The 8,227-nt window shown below is 50.8% G+C and overlaps 1 long non-coding RNA gene across 1 annotated transcript; it reads right to left on the reverse strand.

Moving 5' to 3' along the window:
- Nucleotides 1-3,906: 3,906 nt before the first annotated feature.
- LOC137752972 (uncharacterized) lies at nucleotides 3,907-7,890 on the reverse strand. Its single transcript, XR_011071335.1, has 2 exons — nucleotides 6,510-7,890; nucleotides 3,907-6,050 (listed from the first exon to the last, which is right to left on the reverse strand). It is a non-coding gene; the product is annotated as an uncharacterized lncRNA (long non-coding RNA).
- Between the last annotated feature and the right edge of the window lie 337 nt (nucleotides 7,891-8,227).

The following is an 8,227-nucleotide window of genomic DNA, read 5'->3' on the forward strand; positions in this document are numbered from 1 at the left end:
ATGGGCCCCTCCGTTGGCAGTCTGAACATCCTCACAACATAGCAGCTGGTAATCTCAGAGACAGAGAGTCAGAAAGTGCCCAAGACAGAACCCACAGTCTTTTTATCATCTTGTCTCAGAGGCAGCATTCCATTGCCTAGAATACCATTTTGTATTCTACCATTTTGTAATACCTCTGTCTTGGAAGAACAAAATTCTAGCTTAATAAATGGACTAACATGGTCTTTGAAGTTCACTTTGCAAGCTGTGGGTTTGAGGAGGGTGGTATCTGCTCTGTACCGTCATACCACGGCCTTGGCGCCAGCCATCAGCAGATAAGGAGACTTATGGAGCTAGACCTCATTCCAAGTCCTTCATCTTAACAAGCATAGGGAGGACTTCCCTGGTGGCACAGTGGTTAAGAATCCACCTGCCCATGCAGGGGATACGGGTTCAAGCCCTGGTCTGGGAAGATTCCACATGCCGCGGAGCAACTAAGCCCGTGCACCACAACTACTGAGCCTGCGCTCTAGAGCCCGCAAGCCACAACTACTGAGTCCGCGTGCCACAACTACTGAAGCCCACGCTCTGTAACAAGAGAAGCCACCGCAGTGAGAAGCCCGCACACCGCAATGAAGAGTAGCCCCCGCTCGTCGCAACTAGAGAAAGCCCACGCGCAGCAACGAAGACCCAACGCAGCCAAAAATTAATTAATTAATTAATTTTTTTAAAAAAAGCAAGCATAGGGAGAGGGTGAGATGGACGTACTGAGCAGAATGGATGGGCAGAGTTTGTGCCTAAGAGAGTTGGAAAGGAGAAAGGAGGTGCCATTCAGGCTGAAGGGCTGAATTTCATGACCTCTCTTTCCACTGAAAAGAAGGAACGAAGACACATATTTATTCTCTGTAAGTTCAATAGGCCTTCTCGGATCAGCTCCCAAGGTTTAGCAACATCACCAAATAAATATCAACATGCAGGCTGAGTATAGAAGTACTGAACACATGAAGCTCCTTCCCTGCCACAGGGCCTTTGCACATGTTGTTCCTTCCCTTTAGAACAACACCATGCAATAGAAATATAATGTGAGCCCCAAATGTAATTTGAAATTTTCTACTGCCCACATTTAGAAAGGTAAAAAGAAGCAGGTGAAATTACTTTTAATAATATTCTTTCTTTAACTCAATCTATCCAAAATATTATCATTTCAATGTGCAATTAATATTTTAAAATGAATGAGATATTTTACATTCTTTTCTTTTCATACTAAGTCTTTGATATCTGGTGGTGTTTTACTCTTTCAGCTTATCTCAATTTGGACCAGCTGCATTTCAAGTGTTCTATGGCCACATGTGGCTAGCAGCTACCGTATTGGACTGAGCAGCTTTAAAATACACTTGTCCCCCCAGAATTTCATGACTGGCTCCATCTTAGCTAAAACATCATCTCCTCACAGATTTGTGACTGTGCTATCTAAAGTAACAGCTCTCTTAAACCCATCACATCACTCTATACATTAGTTTCCTCGGGCTGCTTCTGTAACGAATTACCACAAACTAGATGGCTTGAAACAACAGAAATTTATGGTTCTGAAGACTAGATGTCTGAAATCAAGGTATTGACAGGGCTATGCTCTCTCTGAAGGCCCTAGGGGAGAATTCTTTCTTGCCTCTTTCTAGCTTCTGGTGATTGTCAGCAATTTTTGGCATTCCTTGGCTTACAGATGCATCAACCCAATCTTTGCCTCTGTCTTCACATCACCTTGTTCCCTTCTGTGTCTATCTCTGTGTCTTTTCTCCTCTTCTTATAAGGACACTGGTCTTACTGCATTACGAGCCCAACCTACTCCAATAGGAGATGAAACTCCAATATAAGTTTCATCTTAATTTATTACATCTTCAAGGGCCTTATTTCCAAATAAGGTCATATTCTGAGATTCTGGGAAAGACATGAATCTGAGGGAGACACCATCCAACTTGGTACACCTTGTATTATCATTTGTGTTGTTTTATAGAACTTAACGCATCTTAATTTGTCCTGCTTGTTTTCCTCATTGGTATCTGATTGCCCTACGAAAATGTAAGCTCCTTGAGAGCAGGGTCCTGGTCTGTCCAGCTCATCCTTCCTAGCACTTAGCACACTTCCTAGCTCATGGAAGGCACCCAATAAATGTCTGTTGCAAAGAGAAAGGTAGAGAGGGAGAAAAGAAGGGAGGAAGCAGACTTTGTGGTTTGACATTAGGAATCAAGAAAGGGCTGATGCTAAGGTGGGGAAAGCAAGGGGGCAGGGGTATCCTACTAATGGCTGTTTAGGGACCAGCCTTTCTATTCTCTTCCCAGAAGTTTTAGAATTGGCCCAGCTGGGTCTCCTGGACAACCTCTCAGAGATATTCATTCCCATGGCTCCTGGAAACCTGCCCTCAACCTGGTCAGCTGGAAAAGCAGCCACCCAGCTAACTGGGGGAGTGGTAGAGAGAAAAGGAAAGAAGAACACCTGCCCAGGTCATGCTCTGTGCCACTTTCTTCACATTGGAGGAGCAGTGTCTCCTGAAAGAATGGGCGTCCCATTCTTTCCACTGAGGATGCAAAGCATTGCTACCACTTAGCTACCTGCAGGCAATGGAGAGAAGTGGGCCAGCTGGGGATTGGAGCAAACCGGGGTGTGTCCAGACAGATGGGTAGCTGCTGTGATCTCAGAAAGGAGAGTCTTGTATTTCTCAGCCTTCTGGTTTTTCAAACAAGCTCTGAGATCTAGATTTTTAAATAAAATCGCCTAATTAGCAAGTGTTGGCAAGCAATTCAACTTTTTAAAAACTCTATGGAGAGCAAACCACCCCCCAAAAGATGCCTATGACCAGAGGTAACCCCTGACTCTCAGCCTCTGGTGCAATGCAATTCCTGTTTGCCTTTAAGAATCTGAAATTTCCTAACGGTAGGGGTGGCAACAAAGCAGAACTCTGGTCTATAAACTCATGCAGGTAAACTGAACCAAAAAAGGCAAGGAACAGGTCTAAACGTCCATGGTTAGGTCAAGCAAACCAGGATATCTTCTCCCCCTACCCCAGCCTGGCTGCTAGCAGGGAAAATGGGCCCTTGACCCGCTGTATTTTTACTCAAGTCCTCTCCAAATATTTGCATGAAGCGTGAGGATCAAGGGGAAGGGAAAGCCCAGCAGTCTCGTTGCCTTTACCTTTGGTCAAACCAGGGACTAGCCTTCCAGTATCCCCCTCCGAGCCTCCCAGCACCACCTCCCCCAATCCCCAAAAGACCCTGGTCTTCCTCCTAGAAGGATGAATATCAGATGGGGTTCCAGTCTGAGCTTGGCCAAGCTCTCTAAGCTCTCTCAGATAAGGGCTAGGTCATACCCCAACTTTGTGTAAATTAGAGAAATATGCTTTTCCTCGAGTGCAGCCCTGAGCTGAGGTACTCAGCTTGATGAGCACACAAGGACTGAACTTCAGACCCTCTTAGTCCCTCAGCTGGGTTCCCTTGTTCAGTGAGCATCCTGCACAACCATACATGGCCACCCTAAGCTAGTCTCTCCCTTGTAGGTCTATTGTGAGAATTAAATGTGATACTGTGTGAACATGCTTAACACAATTATTGGGTAAATAATAATAACTCAACATGTTATCTTTTTATCTTGAATTTTTTACATACTCTTCAATAGACATTGGTAAACCCTAAACCAGTGCAACTTTTAGGGTCCTCAACATAATTTTAGATAGTGTGGAGATAAAGAATTAATTCACATTATTGAATAGTGGGAAACATTCCCTTTTCAGTTCTCTCATTTCTTCTAGAAAGATTCGTATTTGACACTCTCAACACTTGCTAATACACACACACACACACACACACACACACACACACACACACACAGTTGGACCTCTAGAAGTCATTCCCAGGCAAGCAACATGGCTAACCTGTATTAACGTTGGTTGGTTGTGTTTATCTTTCACAATTTCCCTTTATGGTGAGTAACAGCCACTTTTCCAGTCACAGTAGCAGTATCAAGGTTTTTTTTTCCAAAAACATGTATTTAAGTATTTAAAGTGAGTCAACATAAAGGAAAATATTAAGCAAATAATCGTAGAGGTGGTAGCCACGGGCTTGAAGTTTGCGGGACACGATATTACACAATTCCAGACAAGTCCAGATTTGACATTTTTGCTTCTAAACCAAGAGCTCTCAACTTTCCCAGTACGAAGTTGGAAGAGAATGGGGAGATTAATGCAAAAGTGTAATGTCCAGAGGTTCTCCGCTCGACTGTGTCTGGAACGGAGGCTTCATGCCCTTCTGATTTTCCAGCAAGGAGTACGTCGGTTCCCTCTGAGCTCAACTCAGAGTTTGCGCCCTCTGAGCTCCTGACTTTCAGAAACCTTCACCTCTTGGAGAGGCGTGCCTGGGTCCTGAGTTTTGCAGATCTTCTCTGGGAGGGACACGCCCCTCTAGAACGGCTAGATCCTCCAGGTCGGCTGAGCCCAGGCGGGAGCGGACAGCCAGCGGCCTGCGCACAACCTTCCCTGACCAAGAGCGGCCACTGCGCACTCCAAGTTAACGAGTGAGCGAGGGCACCGTACACAATGCGGCTGTGTTTGATCCCGCGACGTGTCATTCGGAATCGCAAACAATTTATTGCCATTAGACGATGTTGTCAGGCACTAATTTCCTGGTGGCGCTCCATCACGGGCCTCAAAACATCAGGGGAGGGGGTTCTGAGGCCCCTGGGCTGGGGGGCGCGAAGGAACCGTCGCGAGCCAAGCGGGGGTTCCAGTAATGAGGCTCTAATGAGAGGAGGGCCGCCAGCCTTTGTGGAGAAGCCCAAGGAGGCGGCGGCCCGAGCGGGCGCTCGGCGAGGTCACTTCCTTCCCCGGGCCCTGAGCACGGTGAACCCGCTGAGGGCCAGCTGCGGCCATCAGGCCGGGTGCCCACTGAGGGCACTCTTGGGCCCGCGACACCCTCGTCGGCTCCGAACTGCGGCAGGAAACGAAGCACCTCCATGCAACAATGCAAACGCACTCATTACCATCTCGTCAATATGCATGAAGAAAACGCGCTAGGCTGGCCGAGCCCCATCACCCAGCTCTGGCCTCGGCATCCAATAAAGCGACATATTCATCTCCCAAGATGGATGAGGAGGGGGCGCCGCCAGGAAGGCAGATCCACGGGGGGAGGGGACGGATCCTGGAGAGGAAGAGCAGAGAAAATACATGCAAAGAACCTGAGAGACAGACCAAGAAATCGACGAAGGAAGGAAACAGATTAGGATGAAAGAGAGGGACGAAAAAAAAAAGAAAGAACAAGCAACGAGGGCGAGGGAAAGAGATGCAGAGTCAGAGAGAGGGGGAAAAGCCATAAAATAAGGGAAGAGGGAGGGAGCAAAACTGAGAAAAGTGGTCCAGAGGAAAAAAGAAAACGGCGAATGAGGGAATTGAGGAAAGAGAAGAAAAAGCAATGACCTAGAAATCGAATATATAGAGAGTGGGAAAGACAGATGGATAGAGACAAACAAAGGAGGGGGAGGGAGTGAAACTGCTCGAGTCAGGTGGAAAAGGATGATCCTGGAGAGGTTAAAAAAAAAATAACGTCACTCGCGCTGAGGGCCAGGTTTCCCGATCCTGTTAGTTCTGGGCGCTGCGCATCTCGGCTGCTTGGAGACCCAAGGGCGCGGGCCAGGTCGGGGAGGAGCAGGGGCGGAGTGGGGGAGCGAGGGGCCGGCCGGCCGGCTTGGAGCGGCTCCTTGGGCGGACCGGCCCGCTCCGGGTGCCCGGGCCTGGCTGGGGGCCCACCCCGCGCGTCGCGGCCAGCCGCTGGCCCGGCCATTCGGGCAGCCTCTCCCTCGCCGAGAGCGAAGTTGGCAAAGTTTCTCCCAAAGTTTCCCCGTCGCTTCTCTGGACCCAGAGAGGGGCTCCGAGGTCCTGGCGGCTGTTGGGGAGAGGCAGTCCGTTCTGGGGCGGCCCTGGAGGCCGCGGCCCCGCGCCTGCTGGGATACTCGGGGTCCGGATTCCTGGTCAGACACAAACCCCTCCCGGTGCGGACACCAGGCCACGCACTGGGGCGTCCACGCGGCTGCTAATAGCAGAGAGAGAGAACGCAGAAGAGAGAGAGAGAGACGGAGAGAGAGGGAAAGAAAAAAATATTCTCAGCTCAATTTAAGTCTCATGGAAAGGGCTTACAACTGTAATTAAATCATTAAATTCTTGTCTACGCTTCACAGAGCGGAGAGAAATTAACTTCCCACCAACCTCATTTTCTATTTGAACATGAAATAATGATTTTCTGCCCGTCTAATTACAAAGCCAACATCTGATCAAGCCAGCATCCAGAGGGGATTATCGCATGCACGAGTATTAGACCTCATTACCAGCTTGAGTGCAAAATTATTACATCTTGTAATTGGATGGTGAGATTTATATACAGATCGGCCCGGTTTCTGTAAGATTGTAATTACAAGCTTCGTTGGTTAGCTACTTATCAGAACTTTGCAGGAAAACAAAACAAATGACTGAGGAAAACGAGCATTTCATTAACCTGTAACCCGAGCGCGGGGGGAGGGAGCGGTGGGAGCGTGCGCCAAGGCGTCTGCAGGAAGCCGAGGGATCGCGGGTCCTCACTGCAGCCCGGGGACTTCGGGCCTGGGAGGGAAGGACAGAAGATGGGCCTCGGCGGGTAAACTTAGGGCTACAGCGGCGCCCCCCGATGGGGACGCGTGGACACCGTGGGTCTGGGCGAGGAGGGGGCAGAAAGGGGGCCTAGTGGCTCGCGGCTCGTGTACAGTACGCAGCGCAGCCCCTAAGCCAGACGGGCCGCCGGCCCTGGGCACACGTCGGGCCGCGGCTCCAAGTGCGAGACCGGGGAGCGCTGCTGTGCGCGCTAAGCGAGTGCTATGGACGCCCCCTTGCATTCCCCACACTCTGGGCCGCGTTGAGAAAGCGTCTACAGCAAGACTCCGAAGCGCTTTGTGCTCTGGGAACAGTGGAAGAAAGCGAGATGATGGAGAAGGGTTTGCGCGCGGCGCGTTTTTGCGCGCATGCCTTTCCCAAATCAACTTCCCGTGCACCTGCTTTTCCTCCCTGTGCGAGTGTGTCACTTTGACCCCATCTCGTGGATTAAAAATCCCTGGAAAAGGCTCGGCTGTCCTTAAAAATCCCTGGAAAAGGCTCGGCTGTCCTTGGACCCGTGAGTTCAGTTCGGAGCCGGGCTCCACTGGCCTGGTGGAGTTGGGGAGCCAGCGCCACGTCGGGGCTCGGCTGCCTAGGACTCTGCGTCCCGACGTGGGGCGCGGATCGCCCGGCCCATGGCAGGGCTGATCTTATCTGGAGACCGATTCTGCTCGAGACCTGGGGCGCTTGGAGGTATCTAAATAATAGAGGTTCTTGGGTCCTTATCTGGGTTAGAGGTTCACCTTCCTTCCGGGCCATGGGTGCCCCGGCCCGGCGTGGCTAAGTCATTGAGAACAGCCTTGCCCCTTCCCTGGCCTCTTTCCCGCCTCCCGCAGCCCGACGCAGCCAGGTCGATAGCTGGTTAAGGCGGACAGAAGCATCATCTCCGGGGCCCATTGTTCTCGCTTTTCCTTCTGGAGGAGCTGAGTTAAATAGCGGCCCAGCGCAGCCCCAGTTCCCCCACCTCAGAATCTCGCTCTTGGCTCCTCGCGGGTCTGGCGCCACTACTTTGTGCAAACTCTAGGTTTCCAGGGACGTCGAGGCTCCCGGTCTGACACTTAGGAAACGCTCCGGGCAATAAGGTTACCCTCAATTTTGTAACCCTGAGATTTTTCGCGAGAAGGTGAGCCCATGATTCCCTACGCCACTTCGCTGAGGGGTTTAACTGAAAACGAAATCAGGCGCCGGGAAAACATTTCAAAGCCAGAGCTCCCCCTGATATCTCCTCTCCTGGGGAGACTCCAGTTAAGGCCAACACCCGGCACCAAGCATAAGCAGGCGGGGAGGAGATTAGGGAAGCAGTCTGACCCAATTTGAGAAGGCCGCCCCTTAGTTTCCCCAATCGAACCCCAAACCTAGCTGCCCCCAAACTTTCCCTTGCGTTCCCCCCAATTTTCTCGGCCTTCACACCTACTGCAGCCGCCGACCTGTGCGAAGACTGGTAGAAAGAGGCGGGGAGTGGGGTGGGGTCAAAACTGGGTGCCCGCGGGACTCCCCACGGGGACTCCCTGTTGTTGCTGAGACCAGGGAGAGCCGGGGCCAAGATTCTCCGATCCCTCCACTCTGGTGGAATTCGGATTCGATTCG

This window comes from Eschrichtius robustus, chromosome 19, assembly GCF_028021215.1.
Source record: "Eschrichtius robustus isolate mEscRob2 chromosome 19, mEscRob2.pri, whole genome shotgun sequence".
NCBI lineage: Eukaryota > Metazoa > Chordata > Mammalia > Artiodactyla > Eschrichtiidae > Eschrichtius > Eschrichtius robustus.